The 26,605-nt window shown below is 37.2% G+C and overlaps 1 protein-coding gene across 2 annotated transcripts in view; it reads left to right on the top strand.

Annotated features, from left to right (window-relative positions):
- The first annotated feature begins 18,446 nt into the window (after nucleotides 1–18,446).
- PSMD14 (proteasome 26S subunit, non-ATPase 14) overlaps nucleotides 18,447–26,605 on the top strand; it is a 48,969-nt gene continuing 40,810 nt past the window's right edge. Inside the window, exons 1-2 of one of the 2 annotated variants that reach the window (XM_055718006.1) lie at nucleotides 18,447–18,582; nucleotides 23,506–23,593. The gene's annotated coding sequence lies outside the window, so the exon portion shown is untranslated. The remainder of the gene's footprint in view (nucleotides 18,583–23,505; nucleotides 23,594–26,605) is intronic. The other variant, XM_055718008.1, reaches the window with a different exon arrangement.

The raw sequence follows: 26,605 nt of genomic DNA, 5'->3' as shown, positions 1-26,605 counted from the left end.
ATTTTTATGTTGCAAAAAGCAACCCTTCCACTTTTACAGCAGTACACTGGGGCAGAAGATAACTGGATGCACTTTTACGAGTACATTCTCCTGACATGACTAAAGAGAAGCCGTGAATAGCAAAGGTTGAAGAAGAAAACAAGCTGGTTAAATGTGATGGTAATAGAAGACTCACAGTGCCAGTAGGCTACCTATGTTGGTTATTTCCATTTGATTAATGAGAACAACACAAAAGGCTTTTTTTTCTTCCTTTTGTTCTCCTTTAAGCATTTTAGTGATATGAAGCCTTCCAACGTTATAAGGTGATGCTATATGGTTGCATTTGAAGGATGTGATTTGAACATCGTAGACCAAATTGCTTATGAATGTTAAAAATTAAAAGAAGGGAGAATTCCAGAAAAAAGAGCCACAAGAGGATTCTCTAAGAATATTGCCTCTTTGGAAGACACAGTTGCTCCTCTGTGTGAGAGAGTGAGCTTCAGAATTGGGTTTTTCTTGAGAAAGAAAGGAAGAACTATACAACAAAGTAGTATAAGCTGGGACTGAACCAACATTTCTAGACAGTATTTGCAAAACCTTAATAGCCCTGGTTAACTCATGGCTATTGCAGCAACTGTAGCTAAGAGATCAGAGCGGAAATTGGTAGCTTCCATATTTGAGAGCTGGAGAAAGCAATGTGCCTATGGATATAAACTACAGGAAAAAAAGTCTTGTTCTGAATAGTACACAAACTAGATACTATTAAAACATATTAAAATTAATTCACTTGATTTTGATAAGCAATTTAAAATATTAGTCACTTATACAGAACATCTTCAGCAATAGTTCTATGAAAATCTTTAATGTATAATTCAATATATAAATCCAGATCATTCATACATAACCAACAATGAAACAACTCTGGAAAAGTAAGGAATGGAAAACTAGGTAAAGGTGTAATACAGCACACAATATTTAATAATCGAAAGGCAGAGACAATACTGTATTAGTTTTAGGACTGTTACTGTATGTGTCAGGTTTAAAGGGACAGTTCCCTAGCCGGTATGAGAAAAAACAACTTATAAACACTTCATCTCAGGGATACCTGAACTGATTGGGAAAGTTCATTATAGGAAAAAAAAAACACTTTTGTATAATCTGCAGTATGGGTCTGGTCAGATGTTCACAATATATTGCTCACCAAGAAACTGAGCCCAAGAATTATTAAGTTTTTTGGTGAATAACTTTGAATAATTAATCCTTCTGAGAAAATCACAATCTGTTCACCAAGAGTTCATGAAAAAACCAAGGTGAATAATTCATTATGAATTATTTGACCAGTTTTAGCAATGAGATTCTAAATCTGTCTTCTTATGGATATTAACCTCATTAATACTATTTAGATACAACACTTCAAGATAATTAAAATGATGCAATACCGCACATCTAATATGACACAATTTTAGCTACTGAGTTTCTATAAGTCTTTATTTACTTTATTTTAAAAAGCTTCTGTGTATCACTTTAGAACTACTGGTAGTCTTGGAACAATTAATGCAATAACAGGACATTCTGACATAAGAAGAAAGCCTTGACAGCACACAGATCTAAATGTTTAAAAACTATTGGGGTCTACTGCTATAACACACAGCTGAGTGGCCAGTTTTGTAGTAAGATGTCGTCACTTGTGAGTTTTAGGGAATTCGAGAGTATGTCTAATCCTGCACTGAGAAACAGAGCTTCCATGGTTCTGAAAGAAATCAGGTTCAGAGTCTCATTCTTAAATAGTTACTTAAAATTAATTATAATAATTATACAATAATTATTGTACAATAATTTAATAACTGAATAATTTTACAGAACTAATTTCAAACTGTTCCAATGTGCCATCCTAAAACAACACATGTAACCCATTACTACACTATTTCTGTTTAAATATAAATATAAATATAACGTTGCTTTAAATTAAAAGATAACATATTCTGACAATTCCTAAGCAACACATAGCCAGCTAAACAATTTCATTAGTTAAAGCTGCAGTTCATGACACTTTGAACTGCTCTACATCAGAGCTGCTAGTATGCTTTCTGCCAAGTGTTTCTGCCTACTCCCTTGCATTGGCAGTAGTGTTTGGATGACCTTGTCCCCCCACTGCCTTCCCACAGAGGTGAGCTTTTTCGCGGCAGAACAGTATTCAGGGTACAGCCTGACAATACAACCAGGCTGGTCTAAAACCGAGCCTCTATCAAAAGACATTATGCTGCTTCTTTTTTGTTCCCAAACCTGGTTGCATGCCTTCCTGGCATGAGTATTGATCCAACCCCATACGGAAGCCAAAAAGACAGAAAACCAATCTTATAAAATGTACTCCTCTGGGTTAGTAGCAGGCCACTCAGCTACAAGAGATTCCGTTTAAAGTCAGATGAATGAAGGTGCCAGTGAAAATGCTGGAGAAGAGCACAGCAAAGAGAGCTCAAGGGAAAGCAGTGGTAACATATGGCCAAAAGTAGGGTTTGCAGCAATCAACATTTAGATTGGCTTCAGCTTCAGTGGAACCACAGCCTTGGATTTACTGTAAATAAGATCTAATTCTGAAGGAACTTCCCCAAAACAAACATAAGGCAAGTCATTCCATACTCCTCCCCCAAGAAAAAAACCTGACAAACACATCAATTACAGTGATAGTAATAGTAATAGTAACTTACACCATCTAATGTATTTCAGCCACTTGGCATACCACATGTGAGTCTACCCATTGATTATACTTGATGCTGAACTGAGTTTTACCTATGCAAGGTTTAATAGGACCCTTTAAAAAATATTGTACAAACATTTAATTGTAAATGTAATGCGCTGCATTTTTAAGTGTTTTAGCATTTATTATATGCAAATATACATCACATTATTTTGAAATGTCAGTAAAAGTCTTTTAAAAGAATAGCTCTTTCAGAAGAAGTAATTCTGAAAGTAATCCTCTATTGGGTGCTAAGCTGTTAAAATCAGTTTCTACATTATGAAACTATTTGCTATACACTATTTATATACTTTGTGAATGTTTTCCATACTATTTCTAAATTTAAACATAAAATCTGAAATTATGTAACAAAATATAACCTCAGAACAGTTATCTTCTACTGCAAATGCAATATATACATAATAAATATGAAAGACAATCCACAGTTTGACAAGTAAAAATTATGATAATAATTATTTCTATTAATAGATAAAGTGCATTGGCAGAAGGCAAAAGTATGTACAGGTGAGATCTGGCTACATGGTTCTTATTCATACCAATCATTCAATTTCACACCAGCTCTAGGAATTTTCTTCTTCTTAGTTCAGTATTAGTTCTTTTATCTTTGGTGCATTTTAAACAGGAATTAAAGAGTGACTGATCTCTGCCAATTCCTTCAGCTATGGCATTTAGAAATACAATCTTCCCAATTTTATTTTTTCCTGTTCTGTATTAAAGAAGGAATTTATACTAAAAAACAGGGCTGTAGCTTTATATTACTAATATTTACACAACCATAGTTACTACTGCAGCTATACTGTTTTTACGGGTGAGTCTAATGTTTATTCATACAACACCATAATAACCCTGTAAGAAATCTGTAAGAGAAATTTATGAAGCCATAGATCAGAATATTATGGATAGGATGGACAAGATTTAATAGAAACACAATATTTTAGAGTAAAATGTAGTAAAATAGCTGCTAGTAGAAAACATGCGTATGGGAGAAACATCAGCAAGATTCACATTCATCACTTCTTGCTAACTAGTTTTCTCTTAAGGTCTGGGAAAACACTGAGCAGACCTCTTACATCTCTTTGCAGTATTGATGGGCTGTCTGGTGGATCTCTATTTCCCTGCCCTACCAGAGAAGAAATGTTTTATCTTAAGGCTAGGTAAGTCTTTGAAAAGTTAATTCTTCCTTGCTGTTGGATGGGTTCCTTGGCCATGAATAGAGATATCAGAGTGAGATTAAAGGGCCACAGAAAAAAAGAGCAAATCTAGATGGATGGATGTCACCCCTAAAATGGGGCATATCTTGTTGCCTATGAGCGTGAAATAAAGGGGATCTGAATTTCAAAAAAACGTCAGACAAGAAACTTCCTAAAACAAAAGATTCTCAACCATTTATTAAGATGACTGTGAGACGGGACCTCCAACTACCAATTCATTTTACTACAGCTTTACTTCACTAAGCTTTCAGCAGTTTTCTAACTCTCACGATTTTACAGAAAATTTCCCGATACTGTGTGATGGATTACATTGAGAATCTCAGCTTCCATTAAATCAAATCAAAACACGATTTTTCCCACAAATAACTTAAAGCTTACCTGTAAAAAATATCAGTGATTTAATAGCACAAATGTGACAGCAGTAAGAAGGAAAATGTATCCCTTTTTGGAGCTTTCTCTAATCTCTCTCTGAAATTCTATGAACTATCTAAAGGTGCAGATAAAAATATCTTGGTTTCAGACTTACTTAATTACATTAAGCAGTCTGATTTTGATTTTTTTAAAGCTTTGTGGTATCTTTTTGATCTTGTGGCTGAATTACAGTCTTCTGAGTATTATTGTTCCAAAAGGCTCACAATAATTATAAGGATAAGCAATTTTTATATTTAGTCTCTTCCATTTAGTAATTCCAAATGCTCAAAATATATACATATCAAATTTCACAAGTCCTTTAAGTGCAGGTAAACAGCCTTCTTCACTCTATTTAACCAGACACGTAATCAGAACCAAGATGTTATGTGATTTCCATAAAGTGTAGACAGTTCATAATGAAGCCTATGGTTGTGGGTTTTTTGAAGTCCTGTGCTCACTCTAACATTTAATTTATTTTTTAAATATCAGATTAATATGGGCATTGTGTATGTAATCAAACTTGCAACTAATAAAATGCATTTACAGTTTTTGAGAAAAAAAGATTATGTCTGCATGTAATAATTTTTAAGGTTATTTAATTTTTATTTAATTTATAAAGCAGCTCTTTTAGTATCTATAATCTGATTTATTTTGCAGTGCTTTAAAATGTCTATTATGGAACTAAGGACAACATGCAGCATTTAAAGAAGTGAGCTCAGAAATTCTTTTGTTAACACAAATGCTAATATAATATCAGGACTGAAAATTAGGATGTGCTGCTCTCACCCTAGGAGAAGCTATCAGACTAGTTAGGTTTTAGAGGGAGACTGTTTTCCTTCTAAATACAACAGTCTCCCTTTTGTTCACGCCTCTATTCTGCTCCTTGAAGCCACGGCTTATCATGCATTTCCATGTCCTGTTCTCTCAAAATAGCAATATAATTCTTCTTCCAGCAATACTCCTTTTTATTCTTCTTGGAGAAGGCAGGATAAAATGGCTACAAATGGCCAGTAAGGAAGACGTACCAACTTCAGATAGCTACAAATATGAGGTTTCTATAAAGACTAATGGCAACAGCCGATCTGTAAGCAGCAAACCCATCTTCTTCAGATAAAAACTGGATAGGCACTCTAGCTTTAGTTAAATAATACTATTTAATTAATAAAAAAATAATTAGGGACTTGTGGGCATATTTAAATTAAGCAATTAAGTAATAGATAACATAAAGAAGATCTTAAAGGTATCTAATTAAATACATTTCATCTCTTCAGTCTACCTATCAAGTGCCCTATACCGTAAGAGTTTACATTCAAATATATATCTTAGATTCTCCAAATTTAGTCACTTTGCCTCACCATATTGTTTTTAACAATTTATTTCATGTTTAGTTTAATATTAAGCAAGATGATTTGCTAGGTAGTTCAGCAAACAACTCCATAAATGGCAAAAATTGTGAGATCATTCTTGCCTACCCTCCACTCATGCAAAAAGAACTCCCTCTAATACAGCTTGTAATTCATTATCTAGTTTAAGTACCTCAAGCATTAGTGCTTTCATCCATCTTCACTCAAGTCTGAACATGTAGTTTTAAATTAATGAAACTAGGCCCTACTCTTTTAAAACAACTAACCACTTCAGTTTGAAAAGCAGCTACTGTGCAAGCAGTCTGACTTAAAGAGAAAAATACAAGGAAATTCTGGATCCATAATTCACCCTCCACCTTCCGACCCCACCAATCGCCATATTAGTGTGCCCCCACCAAAATACCAGCTTGTGTTTACAGTTTCGTTTCTCCTGATGGTGGATGGGCGCGTGTACACGCACTCGCTCTATGTGCTCTCAATAGGATCATGATCTGGAGAGCTGAAAATGTAAACACAAGCTGGTATTGTGGTGTGACTAGCGGTTTGTGGTTTCTTTGTTTGAATATTTCAAAAATGGCACACTGGCCAGAACTTAAGAGGAGAAAAGCAGAGCTGCTATTTCTATGAAAATTTGATGGCTCCAATTTTCACATTTCAGGTAGATAAAAAGGGCTACACAATTCAAAGCTATTTTTCAATATTTTTTACATAGTTGACTATGTGTCAGTGCAGGAATTTTGTTTTCAGGGATAGATAAAATATACTTTGTCCTTAATTTCACATAATGAGGAATACCATGCTTATTTAGGTGCCCATCAAGCAATTTCTTACAGTTTAGGAATGCTCTATTCATCCAAAGATGTCTGTAATCATGTGACAAAAGTAGGAAATAAGGTTAAGCATTCACAGGATTAGCTCCTTTTCGGTGACTACAGCTCATTCTCTTTTCGTAACCAATTTACTGGATCACAAAGCTGGCCATTTTCCTTACTCAAGCTCAAACATGGATTCATATGTGGACCAAACATCCCAAGCAGAGCTCCAAAATGGCACATCCATATACTTACAAGATTGCAAGCTTAAAGTGGTGTCATTTCAGATTTTTTTTTCATTTTGCTTCACTGGAAATAAATGAAGAAGAATGACCCTATGAAAGAAACATGACTACAAAACTACTCCGTTTTTTCTACGTATATCAGCCAGTCTCAATAAAATCTCTTAATATAAACACTGTTTTACTACTGTTCTGAACACAGCAGGGGGTAGGGGAGAGGGTTGAAATTCAGCTTATAAAGTACTGGATTATATCCAGTCATACTATCATACTATACTTTAAAACTTTTTGTTACTAAGCTTATAAAAATTAGGTATTTGAACTAAGTTGGGGTTTTTTTAATCACAAATCATTTATTTTAATCAGAGTTGCAGACTGGTTCTAACACCTATTACATACTATATACACTCATCGCTGCAAATTTAAACAACAGCTGAAAGTACAACTTAAGAAAAGACTGAAAAAAACAGTCGTCTTCTCAAAACGGTGAAAAAAGCCCAGAAATTCTATTGGTATTAATGCAACAACTCTATTCAAGAAAGAGGGACAGTTCTGCAACTAATACCATTGTTCCATGTAAAACCAGCTGTGTTATTCTTATAGTAACTCACAGCTCATGAAAAGAGCATCTGGTTTATAAATACTTCTCAGTTCCATTTGACTGAAATGTATCTGTCACGCAAAAAGCAGGAAAATCTTTCTTAAAGTATATAGTCTTACCTTACACACACAATCATATAATAACAACACTCATTTTTCTCTGGAAAAACTTTTCATGTGTATTTTAGAAACATTTGATCACTTTACACAAACTGCACAACTGCAATGCCATCATAAGGTAGAACATCTTGCTTCTTTTTAATACATTACTCTATATAAGCACCCTCACAAAGACAGCTTGTGAGCATTTCACAAATTATAATAATGGAACCACCTACATGTATATCAGTGCTGACAGATCTGGATCATCTTATTTTCACCTGCAGTAAGTTCAGACTCAGCTGAAAACTAAATTATACAATGAACAGCTTTGTTGTAGGAATATGCATGGCCTTATTTTCCACCATTTGCAGATCAAATGCATGCAGCTAGCATAGATATTTAATATCAATGGTAATAAATACTAATGATCTTGTGACCTAACTTTTTTTCATCCAAATCAAAGATAAAATTAATCACTTCAATTTTGTTACATACTGCACTACAGAGGAATGGTTTAGTCTATACTGAAGCATACCTGTTCAATAGCCACTATCTGCAATGGTTTAACGTACTAAAAGGAAAACATATCCAAAAAGGTCTTGTTGCTGTTAGTTGATATTAGTAATAGCATTCCCATTAACTGCAATATCATGAAAGAGATGAAGAAATACCTAAAGGAAAATCTAGCATTCAGCTATTATCCAAAATACAATGGAATTCTGATGACCATTTGTAGTCACAAACTTTACTACGTGCTGTTCTTAAAGGTGGTGGCAGTTCTGGTCTAAAATAAGTGGACTGCCAACTGAGCTGATAATACCACTCTGGAATTTCTGAGCTTTAAATACCAATATTGACCAAATATAGACCAATGAGAGCAAATACTGATCTTACTCCTTGGGCAATGTAAAATGGTTTATGCCAGGACAGCCTGAGTCATGTAGAACATGTTATAAGGGACAGACAGCATTATTCACAGTATTTCCTTCTGTTTGAGGATCTATCTTAACCATTTTTTCTAAAGAAATATAAACATATACTTCATGCAAACATGAAATAAATTTGTGTGCAATACTACATAATGATACATGCCTTCCCCTCCTACTGGCATCAGTCAACCTAAAATAAAATAAACCCATCATTCTTTACTAAGCTTTATGAAACAGCATATTTAGCACTCTTAGCTTCTTCTACGAAAAAAGCACCCTGCTTATTCAACTGGCAAAATGACAAAGACCTCAAGAGGCAATAGATCTGTATGCCCAGATTTAGATGGAGTTGATTCTTCCTCCTTAAAAATACCAATTCATTCAAAATATATAAAGGATAGCTGCTTTCTCTGTCATACAAAAGACCTTGTATTATTTAAGGGTTTTTTTCTATTTGTATGGTAAAACATAATGCTAGAAGTAACAAAGAACAAAACTTACCTACATTGTAACAGCACATAACTATAACAACACATGAGTAAGAAAAACCTTACACTACTTCATTCATGACACATATATATTTTCCACATCAGTCAAGTATATCTAAAGTCAATTTTACATTACAAGTTAAATATCAAAGCTAACTAGAATATCACTGGTAAGCAGTGAAGGAAATGTAACAAATGTTCAGGAAATGAAAAAGAGCATTAAAAAGTACTGTAAAATTAAAAGGCCTATGCCATGTTAATACTGTAAATAGCTCACCAACTTTAAGTCTAATGATTGCTTGAAAACTAACTGCAATATCAAAGGTATTTTCAAATAATTAGAAGCATGATTACTATCCACACAGTGAGCAGCCTATTCTTATGCTTCAAGACAGTAAGGGTAGTTTGCATTTACAAAAGTCTGTTACTGAAGTATTTGTGTTTCTAACAATATCAGTCACACAAAAGTACAGATCTAGATTGGACAACATCATACTGTCAACAAAATTAAAAGTTATAATAGCTTCAAAATTTTTTCTCAAAAATTAAAACTAAAAAACATTTATTTTCATGATTACTTTAATGATTATTTGAACAGATCATTTGGTAGTCTACATGTGATAATCACTACTGGGGATTATTTTTCTCTTACTTGAGAGACAAAAATATAAAAGATTGTATGGAGAAAATCTGAATGAACTGGTTTTGAAAGTTTTTCAGTGAGATGGAGATCCTTAAGGTAACTGCTTTCGTATACCATCAAGACTACATTTTGCTGTCCTCCATTACAAAAGAACAGAGCTAGTTTACCTACCACTCATTTAAAGAATGTTAACTATTCATGTATTACTACTATTATAAAATCCTAGATCTATTGCCAAGAACAAAGTCAATGGGTAAAGCAGAGCACAGAATTTGATGCTTAAAAATAATTGTAAAGTTTTCCTGGTTTTTATAGAGGGAGACATATTTTGCTGAGTGGTTAATGAATTCAGATAGTGACCATTTGACCTGGTCTTTTGGAAGTAATTAGCAGCTCCAGTTACCTGAAAGATGGAGCTAAGATGAGCAGGCAGTTTTAAATCACTGCATTTCTAATCAAAAATTATGTTATTTACAGTCACTCAATAGAAGTTGTAAGCATCTGTGTGCATAAAGAAAGATGCAATAAAGGATTTTAGAGGCTATCCACAGTTGCTGAAAACAGCAAGTGAAGGATGTTGAATACAAAAAGTAGTTGCTAGCTAGATGAGATTATTGCTCTTGCTTAAACCTTTTTTTCAGGTAACTTGTATATCTGTCAATTAATTTCTATGTCCAAGTTTTGTGGAGAAGGTAAGCTTCTTCCCAATAGTGAGCATAAAGCTAAGCTGAAATGAGCAAACAATTTTGTCAGCTTGTCGGACAAATACTGAGAAGGGTACCACAGAAAGGACAACGCAGTGGGATTCTTAAGTATACGAACACTAGTCAAAACCTCCGAGCTCCTAAAATGCACAAAAATACTACTATAAGGCTTTGATGCCATAAGGTAGTTTCTAGGGAGTATAATTACTTTCATAAAAAGATTCTTGAGACTAACAATTGCATTTATTCTACCCAAAATTCCCTGTTGCATACATGCCATATGAATTATCACACTATATTTCAGGTATTTTAAACACTGTAATTTCATGATCTATCTGTGAAAGCTACTCAAAGACTCCAAAGCATTTTTAAAGCACTGATGTTAACTTTGTGATCTGTGGACTATGGAAAAAAAAGTGTCTGTGGACTAATCCTCAGTTCTCAGGCTCTGCCACTAAAGCAATTGGTGAAAGGCAATTAACAACAAAAAATGTCTCTATGTCAGTATAATCAACATGTACAACATATCTACAGGAGTCCACTGAAATGCTTTATAACTTTGCCAGTCAAAAGCGATTGAAAGCTACTGCCATATAAGAGCCAAAGCGAACTTTAAAGTTTGGGCTAGTATCAAGAAAGTTTGAATATTAACAAAGCTTGGTAGCAGTTACTGAAGCTTTTTCCTGGACTTTAATAACTGACCATTTACATCTGTTCATTAAGTTCTCTGGGCTATTAAACCAGTTACATTGATTTAATCAGGGAGATAGAAAAATCTGTGGTCTCAAAACAAGTTAAGATGCTTCTCTACTATATTAGTTCATATCCATTATCTTAAAAAGGCTCCAAACCACAATTATAGATTCACAACAATCCAACAACTTAGATACCAGCAATACAATAATTTAAAAAACTTACTGAATATCCATTTTTCATCATCTGGTTTCAATATTTTTATTTAACTACAAGCTTTTCTATTCACTTTTGCCTCAAACATTCTGCTTATCTGTGTGATAGTCTGCTTATCTGGATTTGGACTCATTTTTGTCAGAGAAACAAAATATAATAATTTAGACAGTGCTGTAACGACTAGCACTGACAACAAGAATAGACAAGGGAGTCCTATTTACTTAGCAGAGTAACTAAATTGGAAATAAAATCATAAAATAAAGTTTAAATTTAATCAAAATTACTCTCATTTAGAATTCACATAAACTCTTCACAAAGCAGATCAATGATGCCTTAAATACCTGATACCGAGAGTTGCTTCATCAGTTCTCAGGAACTCAAAAGACAAATATGTAAATCTTTTTATAAAAAATACTATGTGCAACTGTAACATTCGCATCTACCTTCTCTACTGTTTGATTACCTTAGCAAAATATATCTGAAATGGATCACATTTTCCACATCCTACCTTTGCAGAGAAAAGGCTTAACTTCAATGGGTGCTTGGACTGAGCTCTGGACCTGGAATAAGACAGTAAAAAAAAAAAAAAAAATTTAGTAGTTCAAGCTAAACGAATCACGACTCCCTAAATGCAGAAAAAAATCTAGAGGCATATGAAATAAAAAAAATGGCTGAAAATAGAAATCTGGGCAGTATTAAGAGTTTCTTCAGATCATTTCTACAATGAAGATTCAAACTGTCACCACATGGTCCCAAATATTTAGGTCTCCAAATACCAACTGTTACAACACATAATTAAAGTCAGTTTATAGCCTTTAATCAACTGAATCAAGATAGCTAGTGAGATGAGATAAATTGCTACTGTATTTATTTATGGCACACAGCCAATATAACTAAAATAAGGATCTTGCCTTACCTGAATAGTTTATTGCCAATTGCAAGTACTCTGCCTAACCAAATAACATTTCTATCTGTGTTTGTAAGGAGCTTGCCTACTCAGTAGAACAAAACCCTGAAAAACCATATTTCTGACAATTCAGGTACTACAAGAATGAAACAAACCTTTCCTATGTGCTTCTAGTATTTTTATTGTGATCAACACAGAGAATAAAGCATGATCACAACTGTACAAATTGTGCACAGTCAAGAAACAATTATGCCATATTTTGTTTTCCTTTTCCTTCGACCAGTGCCTCGTATTACAAAAAGCTGAACTGACTGAAGTATGATATATATGTTTAATAATAAAATAGCTATTTTCTAAACCAACCAAGGAGAAATATCTAAGTTTATCTAGCAAGCTGTTTATATTTCATATTATCTCAGAAAACTTCCAAACATAGTAAGGCTTTAATGTTTATAAGCATAGCAAAGAATTCTACTAAGGAGGTCACGGAAGAAAGAGTCAGGGTAATGAAGGGGAAAAATACCATTGGGTGTATCTTGGTGGACTGCAAGAACTGAAACCATCCAAAAGAGAAGAGGCAGCATGATCTGATCAATAGCTTACCTAACTCTGAAAAGAAAAACCATATGGAAGTCAGAAATTTCACGTGTAAGCTAGATACATTATTTTGTATTTAGCTCCAGTTTCTATTTAAATAGAGTACAGGTTCTTCCACTTCCTAAGTAAAAGCATAAATCATAAATGATAAACACAACCTTGTTCTGTAGAGGCACCAAGACTGCAAATACCTTATTTTCTGCTGTATCACTGTGATTATTACAGTAATGTAATCTCTACAGATTTAATTCATTTATGGAGAACACTGTGGAATGAAGCTATTTCAAAAGTGATTTGTAGCAATTCTTCATTACTGTTTTGTCATCAGAGAATTTCCAAAATCCGCAAATGTGGGTTTTGGGTTTTTTCCGCCTGTTTGTGAGGCAATTTCAAAGGAAAGAGTTCTGGCTGAGCATAAAATCTTTTTTTATAGAATAGTATCATCCCTACCAGTCCTTTAATGAGTCATTATAATTACTTTCACTGTTGTCACCATCATTATGTCCTCCAGCCATATAGTTGTGGATAGCTTTTCTTTAGCATATCTTTACAAATGGAGTTGAAAGCAATCTATTTTCTGCAAAATGGCTGCTTTCATTGTATACAGGACACTGAACCTCTTGTGCAGGACCTTTTCACCATGTTGTGATTGATTTTACATCTATTGAAAACAAGTCTGGTCTCTGCCATTTGTTTACTCTTGTATTCTCTCTTTATGCTTTGGTATGCATTTTTAATTAGATACACTCCAGTTCTTTCACCACTAGCTAACACTTTTATTTGGGAAGAAGTCTTTACTAGCCCTGCAAATATCCGCTGTTCTTTGCAATGTCAAGTCCTTTTCTCACCTTGCTTTGACTTGGTTATCACTTATATCACAAGTAATTCATCCATCTGTTAACTGCTCCAATTCACATTACTTGGCTTTATTTTAAAGATCTTAACAATGGTCAATGGTCTCATCTGGCAGCTGGTTTCTTGTAAAAAATGTGCTTTTCCCAAGTGACATTCTTGTGAGGATCAAAATATTCACTGAACGGGTTTTATCTAGCAGTTTACAGGTCCCTCAGGCTCTCCATAGAACATATTGTATATACCCAGTGCTTTGGGCATGCCATGTGTAGCAATGTAGAGGACTTCACCTTCTTCAGTTTTATTTCACTCTTCTCCAGCTTTCTGCCACGTTTTCTTTCCATACTGTGGGTTCATTCTTGCCACAAAAAAAAAGACGATACATATCACACATCTACATGAATGTTTAAGTTTGGATCCAGAGTGTGCCTTTAAAGCAAAACTCCCTGTTCTGGTGTACTTTGGTGCTTTGGTTTGCATCATGAATCTGTCTGGGAGTGCTGGAAGTGGATTTTTTCATATAAAAAACTGCAGACCAGGAATATGCTTAATACACTTCAGTTGCAAATGAGAATTCAGTCTTTCAGAGCTATCCAAAGTAAAAAATGCCTAAAGAAATGCAGTGTCATCACCTGTTTAACCCTGCAGATTTGTTCCTACTAGTCTGTACTACTTCCTAACAACAGACATAGCCCCAGAAATGATTGAAGTTGTCTTTATTCCTTGGCTGTCACTACCTGACATTGGTGAGAAGCATTATACCAGTTACACAGCACTTTTGTAAAGGAATGTTTCAGTCCAAACCCAGAAATATCTTAAGTACTAAGTGTAAATTTTATTTTTATTGTGTCACAAATAAGGGGGGAAACTCCCACTGAATAAAGAAAAAAAAAGAAATAGGTGGAACATTGTTCCATCCCACAGTAATCCAGAAAAAAACCACAGTATGTCCACTTTACATACCACCTTTCTCTTAATTTACAGTCTTCAATTTACTGTCTTCTACACAGTTATTTAAATAATCCGTCTCTCACAGAGTAGCACCTTTGCAATTGCCAGGGATACAAACCCACTTCTCTGTTTCCTCATAAAAATTTTCCACAGACACCCCCAACACAAGCATTTCCAGCAAGACTGATTTTTTCTTGGCCTTATCTTCTCCTGATGGTTTGTAGATAGTTCTCACAACTCAGCCATCACTTTAAATAGACATAAAAAGACAAAAGTCCAGTTTCCTTTCAGACTGTATGTGAAACTTCTATTGGCTGGTGAATACTAAAACTTTCAATATAAATGAGATCTTTTGGCTCCAGCTGGGGAGGGAGTGGTGGTGTTATGGCTTATTATAGGGAGCATTTGCTCTCTTAAGATGCTCTCCCTTTTAAACTGGGATGGATTATATTCAAATACATTGTTATCATTCTTCTCACCCAAATTAATCTGGGTTTATACTTGTCATACTTTAATGGGTAGGTCTATGTTCTGGAAGAGATGAAAATAGTTTTGTTTGCAGGTTTTCAATAATCATATGCTTCATAATTAATGAAGCCTTTCTCAAACCTCTAACAGCTTTCTGCAGCTGATCGTAGAATTGTTGAGAAGACTAAAAAAAGTAATCTCACTCATACTATTTTAACTAATCTTGTAAAATTGTATTCATTGTCTGTGACAAGACCTGTTACTAGTCTGTATGCAGCAAAGAGATGATCAGGCATTTTACAAGCTGTTGGGGATGTCACAGAGGTAATTGTAAGCACTTTTAACTGTTTTGAGTACTTGCCAAGTATGACAGAAGAAACCATTTTCCCATATCACAGGTTTGCCGAGACAGAGCTCCAGTCCATTCCCAGGGTAAAAGGCTGCATTTAAGTTTAAGAAACTACTATTCCTCGTTTACTTTTTCAGTGTTTGACTATGAAACAAAGTTCTAAGGGGAAAAAAAAAAAATCAACAGTGTGCTGCTTCTGACTCTAGTATCCCTTCACAAGGATGATGTTAGCTCTTGGACTACCCAAAGTATATTCATTCCCTATGCTCTGTTCTACATGCTTAAACACAGAAAATATAACTGTCTGCAACTGTAATGTTTTGTCCAATCCACAATGCATCATGTGTTCTAATCCCAGGCTTTCTAAAACTATATCTTCTGTTTATTTGGTTGCCTTTTTTTTTTAATATTATAAAAAAGTCCTGGACACTTCCTCCTGTCCTAGCACAAACAGCATTCTGTTTGTCTACATACATGATTTGCAAGAACATTGCGGTCAGTCTTTCAGTGTATTTCTTGTGTTCTACATACAACACTTCAATTTTGTTACTTAGCTCTGTAAAATTAAACCCATTAATTACAGAGCTGCAAGAATATTGCTGCTTTAACCCAATCACAAACAGTCTTTGTGGAAAACCATATACTAGATAAGCCAGGAAAAAATGGTGTGATGTTTTAGCAAGTCTGATCCCGGCTGATCACTTTACTACAAGCAAGAATAAGATATTATGGGGAAAACTGGAACAATGTAAGGGTCCAATCAAAAGAAGTTTTTATCACTCATGACAGCCATCCAAGTAATAAAAAAGTGAACAAATTTTGAACATTTTCATTCAGTACTGCACTACAGGGGAAAAAAAATCGTCTGCAGATTAGCACTGGTTAGACCAAAACAATGAGGGATTCAGTAGTATGGAAGAGAATGCCCTTCAGACTAAATTACAATTTGGAAGTGTTTAACAACATATGGTCTCTTTTCTTTGACATATACGATTAAGAATATATCTTTTTTATATCAAAATATAAAATACCATCTGTCATAAGTACCAACTATGATACTGCCTCTATAGATCCAATTAATTCACTATACTTTCTAATGTAAATATTTTTCCTATTTTCTCCTTTTTTCTTCTTCTGTAACTATATTTATTTATAAAATTTCAATAAATGTATATATTTTAAAAGTCAATACTATGACTTGAAATGTAATTAGGAATAACAATGAAAGTCTGTTTCACTTTGTATTTCAAAGCAGAAGGGCCAAATCTTCACATGGTTTGAAATGACACAGTTCATTTAAGTCAGTGGGTATAGGTAAATTACAAAGGCATAACTATGTTGATTTTCCTTACTACACACATTAACCCAGAGGAATGCTCACTTTTCATAAATATTTGTTTATTTCTTTTTTCAGAAGTGCAGAGTTCTTTAAAGATATGTGACTGCAGAGTGAGAATCAAAATATAGTAAGTATTTCTCATTAAGGTGTCAGAATTCCAGTGAACATGGAGGAGTAAAAGCATTGCTACTGAAAATGTGGTAGAAATCAGGAAAATACCTCCTTAATATAATCTCAAAAAAGGAAAGAACCTTTGACCACATAATTATTTTAATGACTTTTGAGAACATTAAAGTATGCAAAAATCTTAAAATAAAGTCTCAAGACTGTAGGAGCTAAGTTTTGCCAGGATAAAGCAAGAAAGATCATTAACAGCCTGTTTGAAGCAGGGTGCATGTTTTCTTTTGTATGAGATAAACATACATAGATAAAAACACAGACACACACAGACTCCCCCCACACACACACCCCCACCCCCCACCCCCCCATACACCTCCTCTACTCTTTTTTCTGAATAATTTGGCTGTGGGTGCAGTGGTACAAAAACCTGACACTTCCAAGTCTGCTAAAGTGTCATTAAAGAGGTGACTGGATCTATGTGAGGTTATTCTAGTGTAATTTATAACATAGTACCTTTTCACCTGCTTCCATGTAGTTGTCCAGGAGCAGAAAATGCTGACCATCTCTTAACACTACATTCTCAATCCTTAAAGAAGCTTCCAAAACCAAACCACAATGCTCTTCTTGGACATTCATGGTGGAAACTTTATATACAGTCCTAATAAATTGGGGGTTTAGGTTCTTAAGCTATCCAATGCTTTCTAAAACATCTGTAGTATTTCAGTAACTAGATAATAAATGAACTTCTAAGAATTGTATTGTTTTAGCCTTAATAAGTTCTTGAGGGACTGAGTTCCACAAGTTCACATATTGTCTGAAAAAGTATTTCCTTGGCCTTGTATTTTCTTGCAATTTACAAATTAATTTTTGCTCCTGTGTTAACATAAGGATAATAGAAATTCCAGTTTGCTTCTCTACATCATTCATCAGTATGCATGCTTTTATCTGATTATCTCCTATTCATCTTCTTTTGCTTATGCTGTTTTTATGCACATGACCATTCTTATTACCCTTCTCTAAATCCTCTCATTTTCTGCAATACTGTTTTTGAGAGGAGTACATGTGGTACTAGTCCTATTACATTCTTTTATTGATTTGATGACACATTGCAGGTTCCTCTGCCATTCTATTTTCTAGTTATTTGAGCACAGATGCTGTTTGGCTGCAGTTTGATTCTGAGCTCCGGACAAATTTAACCCACAGCACTTTAGGGCAAAGCAGTTTGAGCACTTCAGCGCGGCACATGCCACCTTCTACTCAGTGCCAGAGAACTCATCCCTCTGAGGGTCTCTGCTCCCAAGGGCTCCAAGCAACAGTAAACAGCTATGGATTTGCTAGTGCCCAATCCAGCAAGTACAAAGGACAACGCGGGTGCGACCGCAGCATCCTGCCGCCTCAGGGGCTCCTCAGGCCTCTTGCTGCTGCCGCCAGGTTCTTCCACGGCCGCAGGCCCGAGCCGGCCGCAACTCGCCCGCTATCCTCGCTGTCCCTCGGGCTGGCCTGCGTAGGAGCGCCGAGGAGCGCCGGGGCCAACCGCGGCCTACGCGCCCGCCGCCGCCCGGGAGAGGCTTCCCCGCTCAGCCCCGGCTCCTGAGGCGGCCCGGCGGGGCATGGGCCGGTTTAACGGCCGCAGCTGCTCAAGCGCCCAGCGCGGGCCTGCCAGCGGCGCGCGCCGTTGCCATGGCTCCCGGCCCCCCCTCCCCGGGCCGCGGGACCGGAAGCCCCTGCCGCGTGCCCTTTGAACCGGGAAGTCCTCGCGGAGGCTGGGGCGGACTCGGTTTGAATGAAATCCGGCTGATTCACGGTGGCCCGGGCCGAGGCGGCGCGGCCGGGGAGGGCTCCGTGCGGAGGTGAGGGCCGGGCGGGGCGCGTGGCCTTCTCACGGGGGCCCTCGGGGGCACGGCGCGGCTCCTGGGGGCTTCGCTGCGGCACGGGGCGGCCTCTGTGCGGCGGCGTTGGCGTTGGGGCCCGCGGGGAGCGGGCCCGAACGCCGGAAGGGGGGGAGGCGGGCGGCGGGGCCGGGCTGGGTCTGGTGGCCCCGGGGGGGTGGTTTTCTCTCTGCGGGGCACCGGCCTAAACGGGGAGCGCGCTGGGCGCCGCGGAGTTGGCGGTGCCCGCCCGTGTTTGTGCTGCTTGCCTCCGAAGAAAGTTTGGGCGCTTTGGAGCGGCGGCGGGGCCGTGCCCGGGCGGAACGAGGCGGCCGGGCCCGGGGAGCGGCGCGGGCGTGGGCCCTGCGGCCGGAGCGGGCCGCCCGGGCCTCGACGCTTCACGGGCCCGCGGCGCTCCGGCCTCCCTGCCTGTCCGGAACGGCCGCCGTGTTTCCCCTCCGTGGCGGCAGGCGGGGCGGGCGGGTGCGCAGTGGCCGGGGGCGGCCGCAGCCCGTGTCCCACCGCGGGGACCCGGCGGTGGTAGCGCCGCAGCCTGCGGAGCGCGGCGTTGCGGCCGGCCCCGGCTGCGGGCCGCTGGAGTGGTGGCGGGGGAGCGCGGGCAGAGCTGGCTGGGGGTGCGCCAGGGAGAAGGGATCTTTAATCTGTGACGGGAAAGACCAAGCAGGACTCAGTAGAAAAGAAGCGGTAATCACAGGTGACAGCGCCGTGCCCGGTGTGTAGCCGGCTGGCGCGCCGCTCTCCCGGGGGAGGTGGTGCCGCCGGTCCCGGGCAGGCAGCCGGCAGCGCTGCTGTATGGCCAGCCCGGCCCCGCAGCTGTGAGCCTTTCCGCTACGCTCGGGAAACCGGGAAAACGACCGGGATGGAGACGGACTTTCTAAAAAAAACTCGTACGCCAGCCTATCTGAAAGCTGTGTGTAGCTGTAAAGGTACCAGGCAAGCTGAAGGGCCTGTTGGGTTTATATTAATGGTAAAGCTTCCACCCTCTGTCAGTCCAAGGTGTACGGTATGTTTGGAATATAGGGAGTGCTCGAGGAAGAAGGCTCTGCTGAGGAGAGCACTGTCCATAAGCCTGTGTTACGGAAGCAAGGAAGAGACCTGTATTTGTGAAGAAATCCAGAAATGGGCTTGCAGATGAATTGCCTCTGTAGTGTGAGTTCGAGCAACTAGGTTTTGTCCATAACTTAATGGGAAAATTGTGTTCTGTCAGCTGTTATTACATGCGACATCAGGTATATTAATTTTCTGTGGGTAAGAAAATGAGAAGTTAAAAGCGTGCTTCAAAATTAACATTAAATAATACAAAAATAATAGTTTGTAAACTTTCTTGGAAGTGATTCAATCCTGGCAGGCATTATTGTAGTAGTAGCAACTACTATCTCCTAAACATCTAGGGTGATGGGAAAGGGCAGGTAGTTAGGATATGTTAAATAGAAAACCAGTGTGATGAGTACTTGCTGGAGCTGATTGCAGTGGACAGTTCCACAACAGTTGTGTGCCTGCTCGCCCTTCCACAGATTCTAGAGAAGCTCATTACTATTTTGTGGACTTCAGTGGTGGTATGATTTGTTAATGAATATTCTCTTATCTGTAAGTTTGGTATGAATGCACTTAAGTAGCTTTAGAGTAGTTTGCTTGGGTCTGGGTTACTTCAGTAGCTCCAGGTTTGCTGGGCTGGAAATCGGCATCCAAGAAGCTAACCTGCATACCTTCTAGCCCAGCTCAGGTCTAGGTGGTGCAGAAACATGGGGTTGACAGAGCTGAGCACATTATGGAAGCAAAATGGTCATATGTAGCTCTGGACTTGCACCACTGAAACTACATTCATTCATGGTATGGTTAACCTTTAGCTTTAATGAACAGATTACTGAAAACTGATGGTAATTATTTTCGTTCTCTTTTCACACAAAACATATAGGAAGATAGAATCCCCCCTGACACTGTCACATGTGAAGTCTCTGTTCTGGTGCAGATTTCTTTTAATTCGGTGTCTGGTGACTTTACCTGCAGTGAGTTTTTGTTTGCCTCTGTGAAATGGTGTTGGTCTGCAAGATGCAATTTCTCAATTAATTTACCTTCGTAGCTGTTTATCATCCCTAGTGAAGTTGAAATTGTTGTAGTGGCAGCAAAAACCTTACACCACTTACTTAGTTGCTGTTAATAAAATAGTTAATCTGTCTGCTCCCCATGGAACTTCTCAACAAGAGAACTGGAAGTTCTTATACAAAGCTTAGTATGCAGTCTCAGGTGGAGGAACTGAGTTATCAAAGATGGAATGATTTGCATGGTCACTCAGTGTACAAATTGCAAAGTGTGGAGTAAATTGCTGTCACCCGAGTCTAGCCTGATACTCTCTCCAGTAATAGGGCAGTTTAGTAGCCAGTGCTTTCTCTTCCATGTATGTTGAAGCTAATTTTGATTTTTAAATTTTTTTTCTTCCTAACTCAAAAGTTGTTAACCCAGGAGAACCCTCTTTCGTTGAGGGATTGCATCATGGAGCGATAATGCTAGATAAAAATAGTGCACTGTAGTGTGAAACTCGTGAGTCTCATGCAAAGAGGCACAGTAATTTAAAACTGTGTTTCAAGTTGATTTCAAAATACATGCTGAAACATGCCAAGTATAAGCACAGTAGCTATTGGTTTGTACCAGTGTGTGTGTATATATATATTTGTGCATAATGCATTTATATAATTTCATGCCTATATTACCTGAAGAAAAATGTTTTCATTATTAAAAGTCAGCATTTAAGTCCACATTTAAGTGACTTGAAAGTAGCAACCAACAACTGCATGGTGAACCGGAGCTTTCCAAATGGGCAACTCTTGCCAATTATTACAGTTACCTAGCAGTAGTATTATGAACAAATATTAGACATAGGTTAAGATATTTTGGGTTTCAGATCAGGTTTGAGATACTGTGTGTATACTTCCACTGCATTATTATTGACCACAATTTTTTTTTTTGAGACCAAGACAGTTAAAAGAAAATTACAATAATGGAAGTTCACGTTTTTAAAATACCATCCTGTGACCAAGATTTTTTAGCTGAGGTGTTTTAATCATGGACATACACAAGCAAAGAAGCTACTTAACTTCTTTTTTTCTTAAGCCATCAGTGACCGCATTGATCTCAATGATGAGTGCATGTCATGCAAATGCAGTGCACCAAAATGCAAGTTTATGATGATTATAAATGGCCTTCTGTAATTTTCTGGTATGGAACTATTTGATATGTGTGTTCGCTTCCTTAAAGATTAAGTTTAAATGGAGACTGTTAACTCTTCCTTGCAGACAGAAGGAAATACTATCAAAATACATTTCACTGACTTTGGAAGGAAAGGAGGAGAGATTTATTGTGGACCGTTTGTTTACTTTTCTTTCGGTTTTGTGTGTGTCTCTGTATGTAGGGGAGAAAACAACAGGTAAGTGTGTAATCAAAACTAGCCTTTTGCACTTTGCAGCAGAGGGGAAAAATTCTCAACTATAGGTTACCATGTTGTGTGCTTCCTCCAGGGAACTGACCAAGCTCACAGAGATCTGTTTTCTTCAATGACCTTGTAAGGAGTGAGGAAGAGAATGCAAGATCCTTGGGTGGCCAGCTGACTAAAAGCGAATTGGGTTGTAACTCTGGAGCCCACTTGTGAGCTGGTTGCAGTTCTATTGCAGCCTGTGCTAACGTAACTGCTGGCTGTTGTGGTCCTGTCTCATCTGATCTCTCCTGGATTGTTTCCTTGTGCAAAGCTGGCAGAAATGCAGGAACTTGTTTTCTGACTTGTTAGTGGAAATCCACCGCAGCGTGTCAGCACTGAGAAACTCTGACTTGTTCTCTATCCTCTTAACTTTCTAGGAAGTTTAACACATCTTCCTTTCCTCTTGTACTTCTTGAGATATGGTTTAGAACAGCCTCGTTAAGTTACCTCAGTTGCTAAACAACACAAAACCAAAAAACCAACCCCAAACCCCAAAGACCTTCTTTGGGCAGCTTTAGCCTAAAGAGTGACTTAAAATAAATGCCTTCTGGAGTCGAGGTTAGCATTAGAAGCAATCAGCTCTCCCAAGACCTTTTTCTGTTTTGCCAAGAGAACTGTTTCTGAGATGCTGTGTGAACCCTTTGAGAAGTGAACAGGGTTAAACCCAATGGTTTTGTTAGCCTATCAGTTTACTGCAAGGCTGCACAAATGGCTGTCCTGGCAGTACTGAGAAAGCAGCATCAAGTTGGTAAGCAGCAGCAGCAGCTTCCCCACAGCTCCTTATGTTAACATTGACATCGAAAAAAACATCTTATCAAATCATGGCCACAGATCTGTTTTAAAACACTGCACTCACTACAAATGATTGAGTGATGCAATTAGTGGGCAGTGTTCTCTGGGAGGAGAACATGACTTTTAACTCCTAAACTGAATACGACACAGCCTTTCTCAGCCTGAATTCAGGTAAACCTAAAGGCCTCTGTGACTTTCCCAGTCATGCCAACTGCTCTTGCAGAAATAACAGGAAAACTATCTATACCTGCAGACTGCTCTTCACCTTTGTGCTTAGGTCATTTTAGCTATGACAGAATCTTCTAAAATAGTAATAAAGGACCATTTATTATTTATCAAGAACAGGTTATTGAAGTACCTTACTCTTCCATGTAATTTTGACGAACTTGGAAAATTTTTCAGTGTTACAGATACCTAGGCAAGACATGGCATGTACCACTTCTAGGCGTTATATGGTACAAGCAGCAAAAAAACAAACGCAGGCATGCTTTGGGTTATTCTTCAGTGGTACTTTGTCCACTTGTAGGTCCTTGATGTAACCCTTCTTTTTACATGTGCTACTGTTTCTAAATTTTACTGGTGGTTTTTTTTGCCTTTTGCCTCCTTTCTATTTCCTTCTATAGGAAAGAGACCTACTGGCATCATCTTTATAGTGAAAAAGTGAGAGCGGCTGCTGAGTTTGTTCTGTGATCGCCTCTTGCAGACCACCAGGTTAGAAATGTGTATTTGCTTTATTTGTAAATGCTAAAGTTATCTTAATTAAGGTCTAAAAGTTTTGCTCAAGATGTTTTAAGGTTTACAAAAGCATTATTTCATAAATGGGATTTATGGTTGAAATAATATTTGGGCACAGTGGATTAACAAAAATTAAAATTTGTTTTAATTTGCATAGCTAAACGAAATTCTTCAGATGCTTATAGAGAGTAAACAAATATGTTTAGATCTAAATATACTATAACCTACTAAAACGCCTTCAGTTACAAATAAGAAAGAAAAGCATTAATTGCCAAAACTCTAACCAGAGTCAAGCCACAGAGCTAGTGAAAAAATTTACAGCGCATCTAGACTGTTTTTTGGGAGAAATTCCGCTCTGTTCTGCTTACTGTCTTGAGAATCTGAACATGTTCAGGTCAGTGACTTGTCTGCGGTTGTTAGGTAGGAAATGTTACATCCCTCCAGTTCTGTAAGACAATGAGATTTTGTCGTTTCAAAACCTGGAAAGTTATGCTGATAAATAGTTTGTGTAACTAATTAGTCTAATCCAAATATAAACCAGCAAAATATGCTTCTGTAAGTGATGTACTATTCTGTTGGGTTAGAAACTGGAATAAATTATGTGAATAAAATATTAATGAACTAGGAATAACTATTGCTTTTCACTTGCTAAAGTGAAATGTAAATAGGTGTAAGATTCATTATTCAATGTTATTTCTTAAATGTACATAGGTAATACACTTCGTAAGCTTATGGAAGTTGATGCAGTTGTAGGAAAGACCAGTTTTATGGTTACCAGTTGTAGAGACTAAGAGTTTCTTAAAATAGATGTACAACCATGATTGATTAAAATCATAATTTTAGTAGTTTAAGTCTACTTTTCAGCTACTCTTCAGCCCTCATTAATGTCATGAAAGATGATTCATTGCGGGTTTCAATGGAGGAGTATCTACCACAGAGGGTAAAATGAAATGTAGTTGGCATTAATTTGTGCTCGTGACTGTTTTGTTGAAGCCATTTACCATGTGCTTACATAATAGCTTTAAACAGCAACTTAACCTTTCCATGGAAATCCTACAACTTAATTTGGAATTTATTGTAGTGCAGAATAGAAAAGTATGTACACTTTGTGTGCAGCTTTTGCCTGTAATAGAGGCTTGGTTTCAATGACTGTCTGAAAAGAAAAGCATAACCACTGACCCTTTAATAAACTCCTTTTTATTTCATATAGTGCCAAAGTAGCTTTAAGAAAGTACTGTTAGTTGAAACTGCAGTTGTTGGTTTTGCATGTTCTATAAAATCAAGGGAGTGAATCAAATGAAGCTAATAGTTTGCTAGTGTATTAAACTAGGGAAGTGAAATAAGCAAATAGAGCAAGTGTTGTTGATGCATGTCTTGGATATTGTTGCTTGAAATAAGTGAAATTCCATGCACGATCAAAAAAGGTGTTAGATAATCTTGTCTAGTGGTAGGTTCAAGTGCTGCCTCTTTGTGTGTTAACAGGAGGCTTAAACTCTTTGTTTTAAACTTAAACTGAAATAAAGCTTGTTAGTATCTAGGCAGTAAAAATATTAGCACATTTCAGAAGGAATGAGATGTTCACCGTCAACATAAAGGCTTTTTTATTTTTAATGTACAAAACAGATTTATTTTTCATTATAAATTCAAATATCTTTTCATAATTAATTTTAAAAGAAGGTTCTTGAATTAGTATTGTTAATGCAGTCTATTGAAATTATGTAAATAATTCTCTTATGTGTAATCTAACATCCATTTGGAGGATGAATGTATTTTGGAAATACCATTACTTGCTGTTCTCAATTGCTCTTATATCACCTGAACAGGCTTTGTTGTTGTATTAAAGCTTGTGCAATTAAGATCATGGTTTCGAATGTTTTACTTTGTATCTTCTATTTCACAAATAAGTCATGAAAACTTACTAATTTCTGTAAGCCTTGGAAATTGCTTGATTTGCTTTGTAAAAGGTAATATTCAGTAGTTTTTGTTTATACAACAAATCTCAGTGATAAAATAAAGCTAAGACACTGAAAAAAACCAAGCAAGCAAGATAAAAGTCTGTTACAGCTGGGACAGAACCTTACTTAGCTATCCACAGTTAATTAGTAGATTGCTTTTCAACAAAAGAAAGTGAATAAACTGCAGATAAACATCAGTGTAATCTTTTTTATTTGGGCACCTTAACAATTATTCCTGGAGATCACTCCTTTGAAAGTTAGAAGATAGAAAACTTTTGAGGTTTTGTTTTTTTAAGTTTTAATTTTTTGTGGTTTTTTTGTAGTTTTGTTTTTGGCTTGGTGTGTTTTGTTTGCTTGGCTTTTTTTTTTTTCAAGTAAAGGGTTACATTGATTGGAAGAATCTTGCACTGAAGCAATGGCACACGCAACACTGGAAATGTATTAAATGCCTGTACTGTCACTAGTGTTCTAAGTATATACACATTAAGTGTTTACTTTACAGTATTTCTTTTAGTATAATGAGTTCATTAAAAAAAAGCTTTTGATGCTAATTCAGAGATCCATAATCTGCTCAGTGTCTTTCACATGTAGTTTTGATGATAACTGACAAGCAGTAAGTTAATTAGCGCAGAACTTACTAATGAGGATGCTAAAATCCTTACTTTCACATTTTTATTGATACTTTTTAAACAAATTGGAGTAAACTTCATTGTATACCTAATAAGTTTTAGTCGCTTCCTGGATGTAGGTGCTGTTCTTGGGCAACAAAAATCTCCCAGTTAATTGAATGATAGGAAAGTTTTGAAAAGTTTGACAAGAGTGCTCATCTTCAGAAATGGGGATAACCCAAAACCAAAGCAATAAAACAAAGTCTGTTAATTAGCATGGAAGACAGCTTCTTGAATTAATATGTGGTGTTAATTAACAGGAAGTCTGATGTTGTGTTGTAATTACCACCAATATTTTTGACATACTGAGTGACTGAAGGTGAATTATATAGATAGCAATTGAGTAAACACTTCAGAGCTTGGGA

Source organism: Falco cherrug, chromosome 8, assembly GCF_023634085.1.
Source record: "Falco cherrug isolate bFalChe1 chromosome 8, bFalChe1.pri, whole genome shotgun sequence".
In the NCBI taxonomy this organism is placed as follows: Eukaryota; Metazoa; Chordata; class Aves; order Falconiformes; family Falconidae; genus Falco; species Falco cherrug.
Note: the sequence above shows the minus strand (reverse complement) of the source record. Positions and strands in the feature narration are given on the sequence as shown.